Source organism: Mastomys coucha, unplaced genomic scaffold (assembly GCF_008632895.1).
Source record: "Mastomys coucha isolate ucsf_1 unplaced genomic scaffold, UCSF_Mcou_1 pScaffold15, whole genome shotgun sequence".
NCBI lineage: Eukaryota > Metazoa > Chordata > Mammalia > Rodentia > Muridae > Mastomys > Mastomys coucha.
Window position 1 is genome coordinate 124331734 of NW_022196897.1, and position 25509 is coordinate 124357242.

Below are 25509 nucleotides of genomic sequence, written 5' to 3' on the forward strand. Positions count from 1 at the left end.
GAGAAAACTATCTCAGGAGACTTCTGGAATGTGACTTTCACTCATTTTCCTCTGTGAATTTCCTATATATGGATAAATTGAGAGAAATATGAACCAAGCTGCTTAACCAGTAGCTTGTGGATAGAGCTCTATGTCAATTAAACCTTATAGTACAGTAGTTTCTCAACATGGGTCACAGCCCCTTTAGGGGTCAAATAACATTTTCACAGGGGTCACATATTAGATGTCCTGCATATCAGATTTATTATGATTCATATCATATTATATTTATTCAAGTATTCATATCAGATATTCTACAATTAATAACTAACAAAATTATAGTCTGAAGTAGCAATGAAAATAATTTTATGGTTGGGGATCACTAATGCATGAGGAACTGTATTAAAGGGTTATAGCACTAGGAAGGTTAAGAACCATTGCCTAGCATAAGGCATTCTTATTTTTTCTGGAGTCTTGCAGATCCCTTGCCTTCTGGACATGAGAAGAATGTATGAATTTGCTGGTTGTTTGTGCAACCCTGAGAACATAGGTACAGGTAACTTTATACAGACTGAGCAGGTTATACTTATGTATTTAGGAGAATATGTGTGTGTGTGTCCACAGTTAATGAAAAATAGGGTTGAAATTTGAAAAAAAAGGTGTGGGAGAATTTGGAGGAAGGAAAGAGATGAGGGAATGATGTAATTGTATTAAAATCTTGAAGAATAAATAAGTACTTTTTTAAATGCACAGTTTCATGGTTGACATAAAAATAGTCTGCACAGAATTAGATTTCATACCCTCCACCCCAATGATAAAGGGCTTATCAGCAAAAGATTCTTGACTAGACATAGTCACTTGAAGAGAATACATTCTTTCACATTTTGTAGTTGGCATTCTAACAATAACAAAATGATAACTGTCTCTGAACTCCATCAAAATATAAGTCAAATTTGATGTTGATAACATTTATTACATTTCATATTTCTAGCTGTTGTTTTTGTGAACAAAATTTTTACTTTTGCATTCTATAGCATTGCTGCTGGCACATGAGATCAACAGTTCTCAGTAACATTAAAAAGTGAACTGAATTCTCCATCTCTACTTTTATCTTGACAAATTAACAAACTGAAAATGCAGTTCTGTAATGTACATACTGAATTTTTTAAATCATTTTTATATTTTGATCATGCTTCATTTTTTTGCCCCCTTCCTGTTTTATACTCCCAGAGTTCTTCACCCCATCCTCCCTCCCCTTCACCTCTGAGAGGGTATTCCCCCTCTCATACCCCCACAAGCATCCCTCTTCATGGGGCACCAAGTCTCTACAGGATTAGGCACATCCTCTCCCACTGAGGCCAGACTTATGTGCCAGGGACCTCAGTTCAGCCCTTTGGTTGGTGGATTTGTCTCTGGGAGCTCCCAGAGGTCCAGGTTAGTTGACACTGTTGGCCTTCCTATAGGATTGCCATCCCCTATAGCTCCTTCAATCCTTTCCCTGACTCCTGATAGGGGTCCGGTGCTTGACAGTAAGTATCTAAATCCATCTCATTCAGCTGCTGGACGAGCCTCTCAGAGGATAGCAATGCTAGTCCGCAAGCACAATACAGCATCAGTAATAGTGTCAGGGTTTGGTGCCCTCCCATTGGATGGATTCCCAAGTTGGGCCAGTCACTGGTCCTCCATTCCTTCAGTCTCTGCTATATTTTTGTCCCTATATTACTTTTAGACAGAAACAATTCTGGGTCAAAAAGTTTGAAGGTGGTTTGGTGTCCCTATACCTCCACTGGTGGCTCTGTCTAACTACTAAATGTGGTCTCTTCAGGTTGTATCTCACCACTGTTGAGCATTTCAAATGAGATCACCCCTATTGAGTCCTAGGAGCCTCTCAAATTCCATGTATTAGGGACTTTATAGAGGTTCCTCCCAGCCCCCCACCCTCCATCCCCAACCCTGGCTGCTGCATATTTCTATTCATTTTCCTGGATTTCTGGGCTTCTTTCCTCTCTCCCCCATATTTGTTCCTGCCCTCCTTTCCCTCTCCCTTTCTCCTCTCCCACCTATGTCCCTTTCTTCCTCTGCCTCCTGTGATTATTTTGGTCCCTCTACTATGTGAGATTGAAGCATGCTCACTTGGGCCTTCCTTCTTGTTTAACTTCTTAGGGCCTGTGGTATGTATCATGGGTACTTGTTGGCTAATATCTACTTATCAGTGAGTACATACTATGCTTCTCCTTTCTCAACAGTACCAAGAATTTCGGCTTCTTTTAGACTAGAATATTTTCAATATTTTTACAGGTTAATGATGCTTTTAACCTTCTGAGCCAGCCAGCTGTCCCCACCTTAGTAACCTCTTAAAATTCAGATTCACTAAGGTACCAACGTAGAGGCAGAAGGATGTCTGCAGACAGTGGCTTCTTTTTCCTCATTTGTATTTGTTAAAATTCAGCATAAACTCATTCAAGTAATACTGTCTTCAATAACTGGCAGGCACAGTTCTATTTCTTCATCAAATATGCTACTTAGTGAAGTATGGTCAGAATATCAAATTCAGACTCTTACACTAAATAAATAGTTATCAAGCCTGATACATGATACATGAATGCTATGAGAGAGCAAAGCAAAGTTGTGTCCGTAACTATTAATAGCTAATACTATAATGTCAGAGGTGGTTGAGTTCATTCGATTTTCAAACTGTTTAAATAGGTATTAATGCAGGTATTTAGAAGGCTAGAGATGCAGCTTGTAGTAGAGTGTTTCTCTAGTATTTGTAAAGCTCTGGATTAAATTTATCAACTTATTTTCTAATTAAATTTTTGCATCCTTTTTACCAACTTTTTCCACATTTATCAATGCATGACCGCAAGACTCAGCACCTGGTGACTACAATTTTAACTTCTCTGTATTTTTATTTTCTATGTATCAATGGGGATAGATTGTTGCCATTTTATGCCTGGCCTATTTTATTTAATAAAATGCTCCCTATCCCACTGCCGACCGCTTTCATCTATGCTATTGCAAATGTCTGGCTTTGATTCTGAAAACGCGAACAGTTTTTCGCTACATATCTTCATACATATCAGCACGTGCACACTTTTACACTGATTCCAGAGTGTTCTACTTTCCCTCTGTTGGTGTCATAAGGGATTCAGACTAGAAGCAGCTTGAGGAGGGAAGGGTGAGCTTGGCTTACACTTTTTGCTCCAACCTATCATTGACAGAAATTAAGACAGAATCTCAAACAGGAACTGAAGCAGAAACCATGGATGGATGCTATTGCTGGCTTCTTTCTCACACCTTCACGGGCCAATGCTCAGATGCTTGCTTAGCCCAGGCACACTTACCTACGAGTGGTGCCACCGCAGTGGGCTGAGCTTCCCAACATTAATAATCAGTAATTAATAAACACTTTCTCACAAGCATGGCCATAGGCTAGCCTGAGATGGAAAACTATCATTTGAGACTCTCACATTATCCTAGGCTCTGTCAAATGGACAGATGAAGCCAGAAGGACTCATGCTTTGGTTGTTCTGTATAGTGCTTTAGTGGACATAGAAACACACATATCTCTTCAGCATATTTACTGCATTTATTTTGGATATTTGCCCAGGAATAGGAATGATGAATCATATAATACTTTGGTTTATACTGTTTGATGATCCCCATACTGGTTCTCTATAATAGTTGTATAAATTTGTACTCCTAGAATGAATATTCTTCAATACAATCTTATCTTTCATCCTTTTATTGTGGGCATTTTAGGTATGAGTAATATAAAATTGTAGCTTTTATTCATTTCTCTAATAATTAGTAATATACTTTTTCCTTTACCTGATGATGATCTCTGTAAATTTGTAGGAAATACATCTAACCAGGCCATTTCTTCATCAGGTTGTTTGCTCACTTTATGTGTATTAACTCTTTATTGGATATGTGGTTTGCAAGTGTTTTATTCCATTCATTAGGTTATCTTTTTAGCCTACTCATTGTTTCAATATAATTATATGTTTTTGTTTTTTTATTGTGTGGCTATGCTTTGAAATCTCATCAGAGACTCAATACCCAGATTAATGTCATGTAGTGTTCTCTAGTCTAAGGATATCTCTCAACAATCCTTACTGCTTATATTTGCTTAGGGAGGGAGGGGCTTGCCTAGTGAATTTGGTCAGTTTCAGTGACTTCTTGAAACTACTGAGATTCGACTTCCTGGGTTTAAAGAAATTACTATAGGATGGAATGTTTTCTCTCTCCTTAGAACGTCCTTGGTCTTAACCAGCTTACCTTCATGATTGATGGTTTTATCATGGAGAAAACTAATGTACAATAGTAGTACAGAAAATGATTTTTCATATTTGATGTTAATTTTACTGATTTTATTAGTTGTTACTGAAGAGTGACCATAGTTTCCTATAGATCAGACCACATTTTGATTGAGAAAAATGGAACTTACCCGCATTAAGTGACATGTTGCTGGAACACCCTGTGTTGCTCTTGCCAAGGGAAGAGGACAAGAAAACAGGATAAAACAAAACATTTGGGCAAAAGCTATCTGGAAAACTGCTGCATCTTTCTCAAGCATCTTGGGAATAGTGAAACCCAGTGCTTTCTGGGGGAAAGCCAACCAGGGAGTCAGCAATTTCATGTAATACCGGTCTCACAATACCAAAGCTCAGACAATTGAGAGTAATACCACTGCTTGCGATGGTTAATTTTCATGGCCAACTTGACTGGGTTTAGAGCCACCTAAGAGATGCACTTCAAGGAGTCTGTGCCTGTTTCCAGAGAAGTTAGGTTGAGAAACAAAAACCCACTTTGAATGTGACTAACACTGCCCCAAGGACTGGGTTCCTTGGGTGAGTAAAAGAAAAAGCAAGAAGCCTGTTGAATGCTAGCATTCATCACTCTCTGTTTTCTAACTAAAGATATATTATGATCAGCTGCACCTTGCTGACATATCTTTTTTGCTATGATACACTGTATCGCCTCAAACAGTAAGCCAAAATAAACCCTTTTCTTCTTAAGTTGCTTTTGGGTATGTTGTCATAGTAACAGAAAGAGCAAGTAAGGACTGTTCTACATAGCCTACCTAATAAGAGCCCATTGTTAAGAGAAGTATGGAACATAGGAATACTTAGTTCAACCACTGCCACTGGACTTAAGTGTGCTGTAGACCTGCACAGATCTTGGTGAGATTTCATGTACTGTCCAGTGCTATAAGCTCAGGTGGGGATTCCTGTTCATTCTGTTTCTTGTCTTGCCAATATAATCACCATTGTACATTAACCCTATTAGTATGTTTAACTTTATACACTTCACAAAGCTTCCAAAACCCTTGTTTGAGCAATTATCCCACTACCCTAACACAGCTAGGCTATAACAAGATGGGCAAGGCTTCAAGAGTAAAGAGGTGGCTGGTCATATTTTGTCCAGAGTCAGTAAACAGAGAGAACTTAGGAAGTGGTGTCAGCTGTCAAACATTTAAGACTTACCTCCAGTAATTCACTTCCTCCAGCAGGTTCTACTTTCTAAAGGTTCCAAGACCTTCTATAACAGTAGCCGTAGATATGGCTAAGATGTGAGCCTATGGGTAAAAGATGATTTGAAATCTACAGTAATGATTAAATCTTGAAATTCTTTTCTTTCTTCTTTTTTCATTTTTTCTTTCTTTCTTCATCCTCCTCCTTCCCCCTCCTCCTTCCCTCTCCTCCTCCTGGTGACTACACCCCTCCTACTCTTCCTTTTCTTCCTCCTTCTCCTCCTTCTTGTTTATTAAGCCTCCCTCTTCATGGGTTACTTGAAACCATTTACATGTAAAGTAATTTCCAATCAGCATATAATCACTACAGATATTTTGGTTTTGTTCCCTGATTATTCTGTAGCTTTTTTTGTCCCTTTGCAAGTCTTCCTTTGTCCTAAAGGCCTGAGTTCCAGCATTATGCTTTTACTCCCTCTTTTAAAGTTTTGTTCATCTATATCTGTTTATTTTCCCTTTTAGTTTTAGTTAGCATGAGGCTCATATAAAACACCTTATATCTATAATAGACTATTTTATGCTGATAACAATTTAAATTTGATTGCAAAAAAAAAAAAACTTGCTACTCAGTTGCTCAATTCCCTCCACATTTTACATTTTCAAGTGACACTTCACTCTGTTTATATTGTGTGTCACTTAACCAATTACTGCAGCTATAACTGTTTTGTAACAGTGTGTGCCTTTTATCTTCATAGTAAAATGCAAGTGATTTATAGACCATTACTACCACATTAGAGGATTCTGACTTTGGCTACAGTCATCTACCAGTGAATTTTACACTTTTATATGCATTTATGTTCCTGACTTGTGTCCTTTTCTTTCTGCCGGAACATCTCCCTGTAGCACATCTAGTAAGAGATGCCAGTGATGGCTGAATACTTTGGGGTTCTTTTTTTAGGGTATCAGGATAGAAATCGCTAACCTTATTCATCTCTGAGTTTTATCAAGTGTAAGTATTCTAATCTTGACCTGAAATTTATTTTGTCTGATTGGTTATGTTTGTTGTTTTGTTTGTCCTTGCTGTTTTGAATATACCATCCTCATCTCCCCTGACTTGTTAGGTTTCTGCCAATAATTTTACATCTGCTAAGAATTTTACATCTTTTCCTTTTTGGTCCCTTTGGCTGGTCGATTACTCCTTTTACTGATTTATTTAACTTTTCTTGCTTTGGGGAGTTTTATTATGACATATCTTAGAAAAGTATTTATTTAGTCAGTTTAGGATTCCTTAGGACAAGTCTTCCAGTGCTCCCACATATTTGATCTCCCTTCCTTTGTCTCCCACATGATGGAGTTACAGGCATGCTATCTTGATATTGTCCTGTTTGAAGTGCATATAACAGATTTATGACTATCTTCAATGTGGATATTAGTATCTGTCCCCAGATTTATACAACTTCCTACTATTTCACTAGGATTTCTGCCTCATCATCTCCCTCATTTCCCTTACTGAACTATTACTTCAGTAGTTTTTCTCTTGCTGTTATTTCATAAATTCTATGATCTTCTTCCTTTTGTTATTATTACTTTCTTTGTTGTATTCTGATGGCATGCAGGAATAAGGTTTTGTTTTTCTAGCCCAGGCTGGTCTAGAACAGAGTATGCAGTCCAGGTTTGTCATAAACTCAAAATGTTCATAATGATATTTTTAGTTCATTGATTGTATTTTGTTTAAGTTCTGTTCTGATTTAAATGAGAAATTTCCTTTATAGGTTTATGTATTTGAACACTTATGCATTTAGACCCCAATTGGTAGCATTGTTTGGGAAATTAATGGAACCTGAGGTCAAGGGTGCTGAACAGCTGCAAATACTGGTCATGTCCTGGGAATGTATACCTGGAATTTGATCTAAACTTATCTGAAATATAAGATAGCTCAGGCCATTTTGCCTATCAGGCATTTGATGTACTGTATTGATTGAGCATGTATCTAAAGAGGTCAACATAATCCTTTGGTCAGATTGTGATCTGGAACATGGGGCAAGTGTGGAAGAAGTGAGAATATGTCAGGCTATGAACTTCACTCTGAGTTAAAGAAAAACCTAGAGATTCAGGTCATTGCAGGGTACACTTGGTATCTGAAAAGGTTATCTAGATACTAGAGTAGGTTGAAATCATAGGGTTGTCAGAAATTTCTGTACAAACAGGTCAGTTTAAAGCATCACAAGTCAGGTTGGTAAGAGAATAAACATGGAGTCCAGACTGGCATATAAAAACTCAACCCTAGAGTAGTAAAAGCTCACCATGTGTGAGCAAAGGCTTGGAAAATCAAAAACAACATGCTCAGCTGTCAGAATTTGAGAAACATTTTAGACACAGACTTCTTATTCGAACCATCTTCACTGTGAACTTTTTTTTGCTTCTCTGCTATTTTTTGACTTTTTATTGGTCATTCTATTTAATTGCATTTCAAATGTTATCCCTCTATCCAAATTTCCCCCTTCCTATGCTTCTATAAGGGTATACCCCACCAGCCCACCCACTCCTACCTCCCTGCCCTGGCATTCCCCTACACTGAGGCATCAAGCTGTCACAGGACCAAGGGCCTGCCCTTCCATTGATGCCAGATAAGCCAATCCTCTGCTGCATATGCAGCAGGAGCCATGGACCCCTCCATATGTATTCTTTGGTTGGTGGCTTAGTCCCTGGGAGCTCTAGGGGCCAGGTTGGTTGATATGTTGTTCTTCCTATGGAGTTGCATACCCCTTCCGTTCCTTCAATCCTTCCTCTAACTCTTCCATTGGGGTCCCATGCTCAGTCTAATGGTTGACTGCAAGCATCTGCATCTGTATTGGTCAGGCTCTGGCAGAGCCTCTCAGGGGACAGCTATACCAGTCTCCTGTCAGCAAGTGCTTCTTGTCATAAGCAATAGTGTCTGAGTTTGGTGACTGTATGTGGGATGGATCCCCAGGTGGGTCAGTCTCTGGATGGCCTTTCCTTCAGTTTCTGCTCCTCTCTTTGTCATTGTATTTCCTTTATACAGGAGCAATTTCAGGCTAAAATTTTTGAGATGGGTGGATGGACCACTCACTCAACTGGCAACCATGCCTACTATTCAGTCAGAATAATCTTTTCCTTAGATTCCTAAATTATCACAAAAGCATTTTCTTGCAAAGTTATAGAAAGTGATTTTTCTATAGGCAGATGAGAGTTGAGATGTTCTCCCTTTCTGATACAACTCCTTCTCTTGTTTGTAAATTATCAGCATTCAGAGTCATTGACCTTTGAGTCTTATCCATGAGCAATAAATGACATCTTTCATATTCATATGATTAATGTGCTTACTGTGTTAGTTTGAATAAAAATGCCCCCCCATAGGCTAGGACATCATGGAGTGGCATTATATGAGAAGAGTTTGAATGATTAGGGGGTGTGACTTTGTTGGAGGAAATATGTCACTGGGAATGGGCTTTGAGGTTTCAAAACCCTATGCCAGGCCCAATTTATCTCTTTCTCTCTGCTTGTGGATAGAGCTATAGAATTCTAAGCTCCAGCACCATGATTGCTGCTGTATTTCCTTCCATGATGATAAAAGACTAATCCTTTGAAACTGTTAGAGGAGCCCTCAGTTAAATACTTGTTTGGTAAGAGTTGCTATGGTTGTGCTGTCCCTTCACAGCAATAGAACACTAAGACACCCTTCAAGACAGTATCCCAAGAGGGAGAAGCAAAATACTCCAAGGGCAAGCTCTATCCCAACCTCAACCTGGACAGAAAGTACTACTCATTTAAAATACAAATATCTAAGTTCTGTGAATCAGTGTGTGTGTGTGTGTGTGTGTGTGTGTGTGATGTTTAGAATATATATGTATAATATTTAGAAGATAAGCATGTATATAGTGTTTAGAGGAAGCCTCCTTCAGTAATTACTTCTATTTAAGGACAAGTTTGTTCCTACAAGTTTGATATAGAAAAAAACATAACAAATTCAGAGTTTTCCTCTTATTTAATGCCTAAGGCTGAAAAGATGAAATACTTGAGCATCAACTATTAGTTCAATGGATATTGATTATTACCACAAAGGAAATGTGAACATTAAAATGAGTCTACCAGCATGAATCAATTGTTCTTTTTTTTTCTTTGACCTTCATCAACATTATCAGAGAAAAACTAATTTACAAAAAGATCTCAGTTTTCCCAGGTTGTTCGTAGAACTTAAGTGGATATTAGTTCTCATTAAGTATGGTCAGATATAATTGAAATATTGACTAATTCCGTAAGACTCCGTAGACAATTTTCTTAGGATGAAATTTTGTCCTGACTGGAGAATTCACTGAAATAACATTGCATTCCAACAATCAAATAATAAATTTTACCCTATAATTTATTTAAAACTATAATCTACTACAAAGCCAGTGCTAGGAAATATAACCCTATCCTAGCCTTAATAACAGCACCAGGTCATTTACTAAGAAATCATCCATTTCATTATATTTAAAGTACTGACTCACTTCTAGCATGTGGAGATGGGTAAGAAAAGAGCACTCAGGTGAAAACCAATGGTATTTACTTAGATTTAATAACTAGGTGGCTAAACTTTGTCCCATACCCAAGCCTTAAGTTGGTGGTAAGGATCATCTAAAATTTTGTAGAATAATTCCAAGTTACTGCTTGAAAAAGAAACACTTGCGTGTATAGCATTCAAGAGTAAATCCTTAACTAGGAACTCTAAGTCTACATTGAGTCAGCTCTGCCTCCTTCCTGATAACTAAGAGAGAAGATTCTGGAACCAGATACTAGTTAGAAATATGCCACTAAGAACAAGCCACTGACTTTGTTCTCTTTTCCTCACATGGCAGCCTGAAAATGATACAACATGTTTGTCTCAAATACAGCAAATACAAGTAAAGCAGAGAAAATGATTAGCTCACAATAAACAGGCAATAAACTCTAGCTTATTATTTCTACCCATTACTTACCCCCATTCTGTTTCACCCTTGGGTTAAATATCATTTACATGATCTTATAATGACTATTTCCAAAGTGTGTCATCATGCAAAATAGATCAAATGAGCTCCATTTAATGATGTAATTAATTAATCATTGGGGTTTTATTTAAATTAAGTCCTAGACATTTTCATCTAAGACATATTAATTTATTGGACCTTTTTCCTATGCTCTTATGAACAAAGAGGACCTGAATGAAAAACACTCCTACCCCTGTCCTAAAATACTCTGAATGAAGACTCAATCAAATGGCATTACTGTCCAGTACTTTCTAGAGTTTTGAAATAAATGAATAAATACCCAGCCAGTCAGCTCTCTTTTACATGGTAGACAAAAGGCACATGTGTGACCTTACCATCAGTGAGAGTCATCTCTTGGCTTTGGACTTCTGACATCTGTAATGTCTATTTCAGATTTTAGCAGCTTCTCAGTCCATATTGCTATTACCAGACACTGGGAATCTAGTAAAATATCAGCAAACATATTTGTGCTTTTTGAATTGTGGATGTGACATTTTTTTTTCTTTTTGTCTAAGTAATGGATCTAAATCATCTATGATTTGTTAAAATTATATACTTTTTATCTAGACAGGTAACACAATGTAACAGAAATGATGTTCAAATTCACATACAATCTTCCATGATGGAAACAAAGGAGATTTACTTCAAATTCCTTATTTGATTTAAAGAAAAATAAGGCATTTTTTTATCCCTTTAATTTTCTAGACTTTTTGATTTAACTTTCATCTTGTAACTTTTGCCTTTTAACTTTCATCTTGTAATAATCTCAACTTAATAAGGCTTTTTAAAGGCTGTTTGCCCATAAAAGTTTGTCTTGAGGGAGATACTGAGTAGATTCATTTCCATTTCTTTGGTTGAAGAATGAAAGGATTTTTAGTTAGCATACCTGACTCAACCTGCCCACTGAAAACATTATGCAGAGAGGGTATACTCTTGATTTTAAAGTCATCCTGATTAATAACATATTCAAGGTGGTTCCAAAGTATCCTATGAAACAAGAGGGTTTTAAGGCATGTGTGGGAAGGGTATTAACAAAAAAGAGCATAAGAAACAGAAGATTTTCCTATTAAAAGGACACAAAGTGGGTGTTAGGTGTGAAGCTCCTATTCTAGAGTGTTAAGTAATACTTTATCTCTCCTCTCCTAACTCGCTGAGTTGATAGCATGAAAGGGCACCAGAAGGAAGTCCATGATGTCATCAGTCAGGTAGAGCACGCTACTCCTCAGATTGTCTGTTTTCTGAACTTAAACTACTTAGTGGTAGAAAAGGAACATTCATTTTGTCTTTAAAACATTTTTTGAGGCTCAGTATGGTTATGTGTAACTAAAACTAGTCCAAAACACGAAGGCCTTAGCCTTCCAAGTGCTAGTATTACAGGTGTGAACTCCTGTCCCTGGCAGAAATCACAGCTTCCTGCCCTGTTGTTCTTAATATTGTCAGTGCCAATTTGGAGAGAGTACTTTAGATATAAATTTTAATATCAAATCATTAAAATTCCTGAAACTTTACTAACATTATTCCAGTCTGAGCCAGAGAGTACCCAACTTGCCAAGATGGGTTGATTTGTTCTTTGGTTATTTTGAGGAACACCTTAAGACAATGCATGAGTGCAGAGATTTTGTAAATAGAAGATTAAGATCCACATGAATCAAATAGTTTATATAAGAACACTTTTCATATTAAAGGTGATGTCAGGGGCAAAGAGTAAAGAGATGAGAACGTTGGGCTCTAGAATCTCTCTCTCTAACATGCATTAATTAGAATGGCAAGATATACTTCCTAGGCCATCCTTTAGGTCCTCTTATCGACCTAGTATGTTTTCTCAGTCACACATCTTCATAAATATGTATTTACTTCTTCAACCCTCCCCCTAATATTTAAAGATATGAATAGATTTTGGTTCTTCCTTAGTTACACATATGGTTTATACATGTATATAAAGACAAATTTTATTTATTAATAATTATGTCTGTGGAGCTGAGATGACTATGACACATACATGCAGCTATTAAAAGTTAGGTTGTAAGCTGGGCAGTGGTGACACACACCTTTAATCCCAACACTTTAGGAGGCAGAGGCAGGCGGATTTCTGAGTTCAAGACAAGCCTGGTCTGCGGAGTGAGTTCCAGAACAGCCAGGACTATACAGAGAAACTCTGTCTCGAAAAACCAAAAAAAAAAAAAAAAAAAAAAGTTTATTTCTATGTTATAGGTAAGCCTCTGTTCTCCAGAGTCTATAAGGTAACCAGGAAGACCAAATTGTGGAACTATCACAATAGTTGTGATATATGTGTACACACACACACACACACACACACATACACACACATATCCTCACTGTGCATTTTAGTTGACTTTAGTTCTTATCAGTTTCTTGGATATTAAAAAATGATTATCTTTTTTGGTTTGCTAGTGTTGATATGGTATATAATAACATTCATAAAAGCAGCACTTCATTTTCATTGAAATATTCTTTACAGGTAAATATCTGTTCATGGTATGGTTACTATGCCATAACATTCTCTGTGTTAGGTAGGATTGAGAAATTTAAAAAGCAAGAGTTATCATGGAGATCCCATGTGATAAGAAGTAGTAATAAGGCCACCCTGGAAACTTGAAAAATACCTCAGCAGCTAAGAGCACTTACCGCTTCTGCAGAAAACTTGAGTTTAGTTTCCAGAAACTACACTGAGTCTCATAACCATCTGTATCTCTAGTTACAGGAGATCCAATGTCTCTTCTGCTCTCTGTAGTCTTTTGTATGTACATGGTACACACACACACACACACACACACACACACACACACACACACACCAATTTTAAATTTAAAACTTAAAGGGAAACAAAAATTCAAATGTGACTCAAGGCATTTACTTCCACACAACTGGAAGCACAAATTAACTTTTACTACATAACCTATTAACTTTAAAAATCAAGGGATCGGGAGAGGTGAGAGAACAGAGATATATTACACATCTTCTCCTCCTATTCATATTAAATTATCCTCCTTGAGTTAATATTGGCTTTCTGGTAGTGAAGAATATAGAAGAGGTCAGGTATATAGCTCAGTAATGGAGTTTTATCTAATATGTGGTAAGCCCTGTAATTAGGGTGCTGAGGATTAAACCCAGAAATGCTCACTCACACACACACACAGAGACACACAGACCCACGGTTTTTTTGGTGATTCCTGGAAGTCAGATTACAAATGTGCGACTATTATTATCCATCATGTCAAATGATGAAGAAACTAGTGTCACTCTGATGTATGGAGCTGATAGAGAGGACATGTTATTCATTATGACTCTCAGTGCATGTTGAATGAGCATTTTTGTTTGTTTGTTTGCTTGTGTTGGTTGAGGATGCAATAACTCACATCAAAGAAGCACTTTATTTTCGTTGAGCTATTGCTTTGTGCAGGTGAAAATCTTCTTCACAGAGTGTTTAATATGCCATAACAAACAGATACAACAGCTTTAGTTGGATTGCTAATGCTAGGTTATAGTAATCTTGCCCTGGGTGCTGAAATTCCAGTACTTTCAGGGTTGTTAACTCATAAAGTTATTTCAACGAAGAAATAACATCACATTTCCCTATCTCTTAAAAAGATCTTTCTGGCATTTTCCAATACATTAATCATAAAATCTGTGTTTAATAAAAAGAGAAGTGGAAAATATGAAAGAATAGATTAGATTCAGCAGCAGTGAGGCAGAACTATGACTGAGTGTGACAGGTGGTGAGCGATCTGGAAGCTTGACAGTGTTCAAGGTAAGTTCGTCAGCACAGCGATATTTCTTTATTTCCTCAAATAAGGAATGCTGAATAAGAGTGGACTCTCCACAGTCCATTTAATTTTCAACATTTAGTGCTTTTTTTCACAAAATTCCCTTAAATCATGAATTTTAAAGTTGAGACAAGAATATGTCTTCCTTTAAGTAGTTAGAATGAAATTAATGGCCTGAAAAAGCCTTTGGAAGATAGTAAACAAGATGTCATTTACATTTCATATTCAATTAGCATAGGTTCCCAACATGTTTCTGTAACATGGATGGAAAGTCAGTGTAGTACTTTTAAGGATACAATTGATAAAGAGAAAAGATTAAGAACTCTAATATTTGGGTCTTTTTATTACATGCAATGAAAATGTAAAGGTCTTGTAAGGTAGGTTTCTATGAGATTGGTTCAGCCTAAAGTAGAGAATATGATAGCATGAAGCTTCCAGATGAAATTCCAGGACCTATGCCTTGCTTTTTTTCCCCTCATTTACTGGCTCAGGCATAGCAGGGGCAATATTTCCAGCTGCTTTTCTTGTTATAGATGATGATGAGCATCAAGCAAAGCAAGGAATGTAATTGCACTTTGTGCAAAGGTGAGGTTCTGTGTAAAGATGAAATAGTGTCATCCTCTGTGTTCTTCCTCAGCTCTAGTTCAAAATGCTAGCAGTTTGCAACAACAAACTTCATGAGCCCTTGACATTTGCATAATAAGATGAGCGTCCCTATCATGACAGTCTTGGAATCCTATCCTTTCTCAGAGAGAGAATTCAGTTCAAGGACATCTCTTGCCAGAGATTTATCAGGATACATTCCTTGGCTCATTCAATTGCTTAGATAGATGAGTTTTCTCTACAAAAGCATTCCTTACAAACAACATAAAACCTTAACTAGGTTGGTCCTTAATACATTTTATATATTGAATAAGTTCTCTTATATATTAACAGTTTGTTGTGATCTGATCTGAAATATGACCATTCAGAATGTGATAAAGTGGTGATATAGTTTGTTTTCTATTGTAATGGTAAACAACATGATCAAAAGCAACTTTGGCAGGAATGAATGGGTTTATTAGGCTGGCAGGTTGGATTCAAACATAAAGGGCAATCCTGGCAGGAGCTCAAAAGGAACCTGGAAGCAGGAACTAAAGCAGAAAACATGGAGGAAGATTACTTTCTAGCTTTCTCACCATGGCTTGCTCATCTTGATTTTTTATAATAGGGCCATCTGATCAGGGGTAGCATCACCCATGGTGGGCTGGACCCTCCAGCATCAATTGTTAATCAATAAAATGCCTCCACAGACATGCCCACAGACAAACTGATGAGGAACTTCCACAGTTCAGATTATCCCCATATATGTCTAAATTTGTGTCAAGTTGGCAATAACTGACCAGCACGTATAGAGAAGCCTTGTCTTCATGGTGCTTAATAGTATAGTCAGTGGTGACTCGGGCTGCCCACTACACCACCCAGCTCTGATCTAGTACTTAAATTTCCTTGAATGTGGCTACTTCCCTGGAATGATTAGGCCCTTTTTATGTATTGACATGGTTTCAAGTTGAAACTCAAGCTGGCTCTGAACTTGTGCTCCTTTCATCTTTGTTACCAAATCCTGGGCTTAAAGACATGTGCCTCCATGTCTGCTGAGCCATCCGATTTATACATATTACTAAAACTCAACAAAGTTGAAGCACAGATCTTCAAACTTATTCACTATTTCCTATGTATCTAACATTGTTCTTGCCATGTCCAGTACTCATTTCCATCAGCTTGGGAGAAGGGGGAAAGTATAGACATACATGGAACAGCTTAACTTAGAAGCAAAAAAAAAAAAAAGATAAAACTCATGTTTTGTTTTGTTTTTAAGAGATTTGAATGGAAACATACAATTGTAAAAGAAAACATACATCTTGATTCTCTGGCTTGTTGATAGGTCGATAATTTAGTTCTCCAAGCCTAAGGCTGGAGATTCAGTACTAGTCTGATATGTGGTATAAGGACCATATCCAGCACAGCCAAGATCTGGAATCAGCGTTCTTACATAAAGCCACAAAGAAAAAGGCATCCTGATTGACCTCCACGCCAAAGAAACAACTAGAAATCTAGCATCTGGCTTTAGATTTTGTATGAAATTCTAACTCATGTCCTGAATGCCAACTACAACAAAATCAGGATATTTGAGTCTTATAATATCCCCCTCAGAAAATATTATTGTGTTTCCCATTTTGTAAAATACTTTCTTTTCATAACTCTAACCTGGAAGGGAACTAGGATCTGTCAATTTCTCTAGTATATTATACAAGGAATCACTAATTTGAAGCCTTCAGAGACTGCTTTTGCTTAATAATCATAATACTTTGAGTTTCATCATACTTCAATTTATTAATAATTCCTTATTTTATATTGTTGTGACATGTGACTGTTCAGATGTGATATAATGTAACTAGCCTTTAATTCATGATGAGTAGATGATGGTTTGACAAGTGTCTGTCTTTGTGTATGTGTGTGTGTGTGTGTGTGTGTGTGTGTACCCACTCCATTTTTTATCAGATTTTATTATTGAGTATTAAGGACATATATACATGTTTTGAAAAACAGCCATTTGTTATGTATATCCTCTAAAAATATTAAGACCCCATCTGTCATTTATCTCTTTTAACAATGTTTTGTTATTACCTATAATGTTAATGAAGTTCATTCCATAATTGGCTTCTTTTACAGTTTTGGTGTCATAGCCAAAATTAGTCCTGTATCAGATCACAAATATTTTTCTTATTTTCTTCCTAAAACTTTTTTGTTTGTGTTTTTGGTTTTTGGTTTTTTGCTTGTTTGTTTGTTTGTTTTGTTTTTCGAGACAGGGTTTCTCTGTATAGTCCTGGCTATCCTGGAACTCACTCTGTAGACCAAGTTGGCTTCAAACTCAGAAATCTACCTGCCTCTGCCTCCCAAGTGTTGGGATTAAAGGCGTCTGCTACCACTGCCCAGCTCTTTCTCAAATTTTTATACTTTTATATTTTACACACAGATCTCTCTTGAAGTGCATATTATATAAGCTGTAAAGTTGCATTATATTTCTCAGGGTCTAAACTCACATTTTTTTTTCAGTGCTAATCATTAAGAAGACTATCCACTAAACTCTACTATAATTTTTTCACATCTTTCACAAATAAATTGGCCATATTTTTGTGGATCTTACACATCCAAATCCATATAATGACCTTAAAATCAGGTTGTATAGTTCCTTAATTTATTTCACTTACTTTTTCAGCTATTCCAGTTTTTTTGCCTGTGTAGGTCTACACCTTCAGGTGGAATTATTATCCTTTCAAGCCATAAATATGTCATGTCATGTTGATCTCAGGTGTCTGGATTTTTTTAAGCAGCATTTTGTAACTTCGCTTACATGTATCCTGTAATGTACATGTATTTTGGTATGAATGAATGGAATGGCATCTGCCAGGGGTAGTGAGTTGGGGGGAATCTCTAGGAAGTTCCAGAGACCTGGGATGGGGAGGTTCCCAGGAGTCAATGCAGGTGACTTTAGCAAAGATGTCTAAGAGTGGGGGCATGGGACCCGAAGAGGTCACCTACTGTAGGACCCCCACTGGGGAGATAAAGACAACAAACCATTAACAAAACTTTGAACCCAAAATTTGTCCTGTCTAAGAGAAATTTAGGGACAAAGATGGAGCAGAGAGTGATATCCAACCAATAACCAGCCCAACTTGAGACCCATCCTCTGTGCAAGCACCACTCCCTGACACTATTAATGATACTCTGGAATGATTGTAGACAGGAGCCTATCTGAGAGACTCTACCGAGAAACAGGTGCAGATATCCACAGCCAAACATTGGACAGAGGTCAAGGACTCTTATGGGAGAACTGCACGAAAAGTTGATGGCCCTGAAGGGGATAAAAATTTCACAGGTAGACCAGCAGAATCAATTGACCCAGACCCCTGGAAGCTCTCAGAGACTGAGCACATACACAGGCTGGACTGAGGCTTCAAGCATGTAAGTAACAGATGTGCAGCTCCATCTCCATGTGGATCTTCCAACAACTGGAGTGGGAGCCATCTCTAAAACTGTAGCGTGAGTGTGGAATCCGTACCCCAAAGGGGCTTCCCTGCCTTACCTCGGTAGGAGAGGATGCTCCTAATACTGCAAAAACATGATGCACCGGCCGGCATGAGGGGATAACTAAGGGGGTCTCCACCCTCTCACAGGACAAGGGGAAAGAGAATGGGGGGAGGGACTCTGTGAGGAGGGGACCAAGAGGGGGCCAGAGTTTGGAATGGAAAAAAAAAACAAAGAAAGAGAGGGAGGAGGAAAGAAGGGAGGGAAGGAGGGAAGGAAAGAAGGAAAGAAGGAAGGATGGAAGAAAGAAAGATAGAAAAGAGAATTAATTACTCTCTATTGATTTCTGCTCTTTCTAAATTCACCAATTCTTAGAGTATTCTTAAAAAGATTTATTTATTTATTTATTTATTTATTTATTTATTTATTTATGTGAGTATACTGTAGCTATACAGATGGTTGCAAGTCTTCATGTGGTTGTTGGGAATTAAATTTTTTTTTAAGAACCTGTGATTGCTCTGGTTACCTCTGCTTACTCCAGTCAACCCTGCTCTCTCAGGTTGGCCCCACTCACTCTGGTCAACTCTGCTCACTCAGTCCCTGCTTGCTCCAACCCAAAGATTTATTTATTATTATACATAAGTACACTGTAGCTGACTTCAGATGCACCAGAAGAGGGCATCAGATCCCATTACTGGTGGTTGTGAGCCATCTTGTGGTATCTGGGATTTGAACTCAGGACCTTTGAAAGAACAGTCATTGTTCTTACCCACCAAGCCATCTCACCAGCCCCTCTTAGAGTATTTTTATACATTGCTTTCTAAACAGTCATACTTCCTATACAAATTAACAATTTTATTTTTCACTGTCTTCTGTGATGTATTGGTGCTACGCACACTCGTCTACTCCAGTCACATCCAAAATATTGGGGATAAAATCCTGATACAGGATAAGAGGCAATAAGACACCAAAAGGGGTTCTGTGTCTCCTGGATTTCAGACCAGTCGCTGGTATCCCCTAACTCAGACGTGTTCCAGATTAGTCTTTCCAATCATCAACACCGCCTCATAATTAGGCATAAAGGTACCCCAAGAAGTGATTCGTAAATAGTTAAGATTGGGCGTTTGTCTCCTGGCCGACACAATGTTTCTAACCTATCCCGGTTTATCACCTAGCTTCCCATAGTGTAATCTCTCTCTAGGATACTGCCTTCCCAGAGCTAGCAATAGAGGTCGAGTACATCCCTTAGGGCAATAGATAGTTTATGGTTTTACATACTAGAGAGTAATCCAAGGGCTTCCATTCTAAGACTTCAGCTAGAAGTGTTAGGTCAGGTCCGAACTCCCCACTGCCTGCCCCAGGCTAGAACCAGAGAATTAGCAGGAAATACTAAACTGAAACCTCCTGGTCATTGCTTCCAGTAGAACCAGAGAATTAGCCTAGGAATATCAAAATACCTCAACATGGAGGGCTCCACTCCTCTTCCTCCTGCTTCACACCTAGCTACCAGACCCTGCTGACCTCAGTGTAGGGGTGATTTGCATACATGATTTCAGTCTTGTGTCCCCTGCTGTAAACCCCACCTGCTTACATGATTCTTTATATCTGCCCTGTTTGCTGTATGGTATTTAAGCCTGATTCTTACCTTACACAAATACATTCAGATCTAACACACCCTTGTGTCGGCTCTGTTTGTCATCTCATCGCCTACGCCTTGTCGACCTGACTAGGACCCCTGTTTCTCCCACAGGTTGAGGGAGGCCCAGATCGGCTGGCCCGCAGCATATTGGTTGATTGCACTGGGTAAGACTTTTAGTATGATGTCAAATTGTAGTTGAAAGAATGGGTACTTCCACTGTTTTGCTTTGCTTATTTAATCTTAGGTGGGAAGAAGTCTGTTCTGTCAACACTGGACATGTTTTTTACAGTTTTGTTATTGTCATTGTGAAAAGAATGATGTCATCAGAAGATATAGTCTGCTCTATATTTTATGAGTTTTTGTTATAAATGGATGCTGATTTTATTAAATGCATATTATACTCTAACATGAGAGTGTGCTTTGCATTCTTTAGTCTGTTAAAATATAGAATAAGTTATTTTATTAAACAATTAAATACTCAGCCAATGATTTGAATAAGAATTACCTTTCCAGGGTAACTTCCACTCAGTCATAATATGATATTCTTTTATGTATTATTAGTTTTAGTGTATTAATAAGTTTTGAAGACATGTGTGTGGCTCAAGAGGGAAACTAATCTGTGGATATTTTCCCTTTCACTTGTCTTAGAACTTAGGTAGCATTAGTACAGTTGTTTAGATGAGGACTGTCCCTTAGAGGTTCTCATGGATTTGAACCTTTGTTTCCTTGGTTGGTGGCACTATTTGCGCAGGTTGTGGAATACTTAGGCTATATATTAAGGCTACACACACAAACACACACACACATGTATATGTATATAAATATAAATACACACACACACATATATGTGTGTGTGTGTATATATATATATATATATATATATATATACATATATATATATATATATATATATATATATCCATAAGGGGCAGTCTTTGAGAACTCACAGAATTGCCCAACTTCCAGTTTTCTCTTTCTTCTGCATGGTCATAGTTGAAGACACCTCCATTACCATTATAGACCCTCCCTCTAGAACCTTAAGCCAAAATAAACCCTTCCATATGTTGACCTTGGTCACAATATTTTGTTATAGCAACAGAAAATGAACTAATTCAGATGGTTTCACAAAATGAGTTGGAAGTTGTTTTCTTCACTTTAATCTCCAAAACCTAAGGTTTTAAAGAAACGTTTAACTTTTACACATTCTTTATGTATGTCTAGAGAATTGAAATGTCTTTTCTAAAGAGCATTTTTAGCTATGGTGTTTCCTATCCCCATCTTAGATGATTTATCTTGCCTTATTTTTCATGAGCCTTGCTAGTGTTATCTAAATTGCCAAATTTATATGTCATTGGTCATTATGATCCTCTGTCATAGCATAAGACCTATAACATGTTATTAGTTCTTGAAATTGATAAAACCTCTATATCTAGTTTTTATATTTCTGTAAATTGAGGTAGCTCACTAAAAACATAAAAATTGTCTGTTGTGCAAAAGTACAGAATTCCGCATCCTTCAATAAATTATAACAAAAAGTAGAAAGAGAAAGAATGATGATGGAAATCAATGCAATAAACAGGTTAAACAATATATGGATATTGTCTCTATGTCACAGATCCTATATCCACAGCTCAGGTAACACCTTACGGAGAATGCTGAAAGAGTATAAGAGTCGCAAAACCAGAATGTCTATTAAGAAACAGTCTGTCCTAGAAATGGCTGCAAAAACATGACTGACAGAAAACATGAACGATCACGTTAACATGGAAGGGGGGATAGTTTATGAGGTTCCACTCCTAGACAAGGAGCTACAGGCTACTATGAAGTGCTAAAAGAAAGTGGATTACACTTTTCCAGAACTGAACCCCCTTATTGGCTATCCAACACAGAACTAAATCATAAAACCATATATATATATATATATATATATATATATATATATATATACACACACACACACACACACACACACACATATATATATATAAAATGAACTCATCATGGAGTATTTATATATTTGTTTATGTACATGTATTTGTGTATACATGTATATATACACATATACATTATATATATACATGTTATATGTACATATACATTATATTATATTGTGTATTATACATACATATTTTGTATAAATATGTTATATGTTATAATGTATATTACATACACATTATATATACTCTGTGTGTGTGTGTGTGTGTGTGTGTGTGTGTGTGTGTATGTGTGTGCATGTAATGTAAAAGAAGCTATCAACCTGAGAGTTGGGGTTGTGGGGCTAGAAGGAGGAGAAGGGGAAAGTTATATAACTCTATGTTGATTAAAATATATTTTATAAATAAAAATTTAAATTTTAGCTCTATATAATTTCAAAATGAAACTGCATTAAATTTAGGTAACACATTTACAATAAGACTGAAATTACCATAAACATAATAAAAGCAAATTCACATAATCACACTTTAAGAGAATATATTGGTGATTAATGTAATACAGAAAGGATTACTACCAAACGTATTTTAAGGCCACTATAGAATAGGGATGAAAAGCAAGTACAGTTAAAAACAAGCAAAAATGCACATAAGACATTGAAAATATGGAAATTGCTAATTACTAAATCTAGAAAAAGATATTCAACTGATTAGAAAGTAGAAATTCCAATAGAAATTCATCTATATCATACTCATGAGCGCTAAAAAGGAAGTTTTATATGTGTATGTGTCTATATTGGTCTCTATTTTTCTCTGTGTATATATGTTTGAGTGTTCTGTGTGTGTGTGTGTCTATATGTGCTTGTTTATATTTCTCTTTGTATGTGTCTGTATTTATCTGTGTGTTTTTCTATGTGTGTGTGTGTGTGTGTGTGTGTGTGTGTGTGCCACGGACTGGGGTTTCTTACGGGGTCCCTTGTTCTGCGGGACGATGGGTTATGCATGGGATTCAGCTTTGACACAGACTCCACACGAGTGGTGTAAGGTCTGAGTGTATTTCTCAAAAATTACATGAGACTTTTACAATCATTGCAAAAGAGAGATGAAAAATCTGGCAGCTCAGTAGTCGAGGTACATCCGAGGCCATCTAAAACACACTGGATCTAAAACATCACCCATTTCCTCTGGACTGGCGCAGCACCCCTGGGCTCCAAGCACTCTTGGGCCGCATGGTCCCGGGCAGAGTCCCGGGGGTGGGGGGTGCTGCAGGTGTGCCAGCCAGGAGGGTAGAGGCTCGAATCTCGAATCCTCAATGCTGAATGCTCGAATCTCGAATGCTCAATTTCTTGAATCTCGACTGGTGCTGCACCCCCTGGGCCCAAGCACTCTGGGCCTGGGGGCTGCTAGTCTACCTAAGTTTTAGTTCTAGTCCGAGTGCTAGTGAGTCCGAATACTGAATGCCGACTCTAGAATGCTGAATCTAGAATGCTGAAAACTGTCTCTCTCTCTCTCTCTCTCTCTCTCTCTCTCTCACACACACACACACACACACACACACACACACACACACACTGCTCAAGGTCCCACCCATCCTAGGTAAAATGCCCACTATGCTAATCTTTTGGGGAAGTAGAGACAAGTTTTCTAGGAGTGGTTCAGCTGCAGTATGTGGCTGAGAATGAGGATTTTACTTGACCTTGTCCTGGGATAAGCCTTCCATTCTGTAAACTTCAGTGCCCTACCCACAATGCTGGAGGCAATTAGTCTGGATGGCTTAACATTCCAAGCCAGGGTTTGACTAGGACATTGGAACATTGGTGAAGGTCAGAAAGCAATGTCTGAATTTTCTTTTTCTAGCTGTTAAGAAATGATATCTTGGTGGGCCCCTAGCACACAAGTACGAGGACATATCTGGGCTACCTCTGAGTTTGGGGTGTCAGGCGACAATACAGAGGCAGGAGACTGACTTTCCTTGAAGTTTTTGCCTCAAATACTGCCATCAGGCAAAGTCTGCGTGGCATGTGTGTATGTGCATGTGTGAGTGACTATGTTTGTGTGTGTTTGTGTGACTATGTTTGTGTGTTTATCTGTGCGTGTATCTATTATTGTATGAGAAAAACAACCAGCATCAGCTAGAATATAGCTGTATGTAGAATTCCCACTCAGCAGATAGAATCAATGATACACTAGCTCACCTTAAATGATATTTAAAATCTGGCTCTCCAGAAAGATTAAAAGAAACTCAGACTGGTAGCTTGCACTGATGTCTTTTGATGAATCTACTCTTTCTTTGCTCATTTTAAGCAGACAAGTGAAATGTGATTGATACCCTGAACAGAAGAAGTATATTCACAAACAGAATTATAAACCTAAAATATAGAGTCCAATTTTTGAATATGTATTATTGAAAATTTATAACTTATAGAACAAGATGCATTCATCTTAAGTTTTAAAAATAATTACAATCTGATCCTCTCAGCAGTAATGTGAGTGAATAAAATATGTTGTACTTCTATAGTTAGTTACTGTACAATAGTTGCAATGAGTAAGCTAGGTCTAAATGTAGCAACATCAGTATGTCCCACGAACATGACCTTCAGTAAGGAAATAAAATGGTAGCATGACAACATGAATGATACTGTATAAGCACAGAGCAAAATGGTGTGGCATGTACATCTGAATATCATTGGTAAAACCACTGGTGAGATACACTAGGATCTACTTTGTATTACTATCCAAAGAAGAAAGTAAACTTAGGAAGAGGAAGCATATGAAGATTCAACTATTTCAGTAATAACCTCTTTCTTTAACAAAGGGGGAAGAGAACCTGTAGAGACCATATCCAGAGGTTTGGCACTGCCCCTGGTTGAGGGATGGGGCTACCTACCCATCTCAAACATATTAACCCAGAATTGCTGCTGTCTAAAGGAAATACAGGGACAAAGAGTGGAGCAGAGACTTAAGGAAAGGCCCTTCAGAAACTGCCCTACCTGGGGATCCATCCCGTACACAGCCACCAAACTCAGACACTATTGCTGATGCCAAGAAGTGTTTGCTGATAGGAGCTTGGTATAGATGTTCTCTGAGACTGACCAATATGGATGCAGATGTCTGCAGCCAATCATTGAACTGAACATAGGGACCCTAATGGAGAAGTTAGAGTAAAGACTTAAGGAGCTGAAGCAGCTGAACAACAATATCAACCAACCAGATCCCCCAGAGCTCCCAAGGACTAAACCACCAACCAAAGAACACACATGGAGGGACCCATGGCTCCAACTGCATATGTAGCAGAGGATGGTCTTATCTTGACATCAATGGGTGGGCAGGTCCTTGGTACTATGAAGGCTTAATGCCCCAGTGTAGGGGAATGCCTGGGCAGTGAGGCAGGAGTGGGTGGATGGGTGAGAAGCATCCTAATAGAAGCAGAGAGGAGAAGGAATGGGATAGGGGATTTGCCGAGGGGAAACTGGGGAGAGAGGGTAACATCTGAAATGTAAATAAATAATATAACCAATAAAAATGAAAAAAGCAGAAATAGAGAAAAATCTGCAGTGAACATAATAAAACCTGTATATCAGGAAGGATAATACATTGTTGCTTTCTC

The 25509-nt window shown here is 37.8% G+C and overlaps 1 long non-coding RNA gene across 1 annotated transcript in view; it reads left to right on the top strand.

The window, feature by feature from the left end:
• Positions 1–5093: 5093 nt before the first annotated feature.
• The window catches only part of LOC116092385, a 94643-nt gene continuing 74227 nt past the window's right edge, over positions 5094–25509 (top strand). The window contains exons 1-2 of the long non-coding RNA XR_004119240.1: positions 5094–5202; positions 20083–20135. This is a non-coding gene — a long non-coding RNA (uncharacterized LOC116092385). The remainder of the gene's footprint in view (positions 5203–20082; positions 20136–25509) is intronic.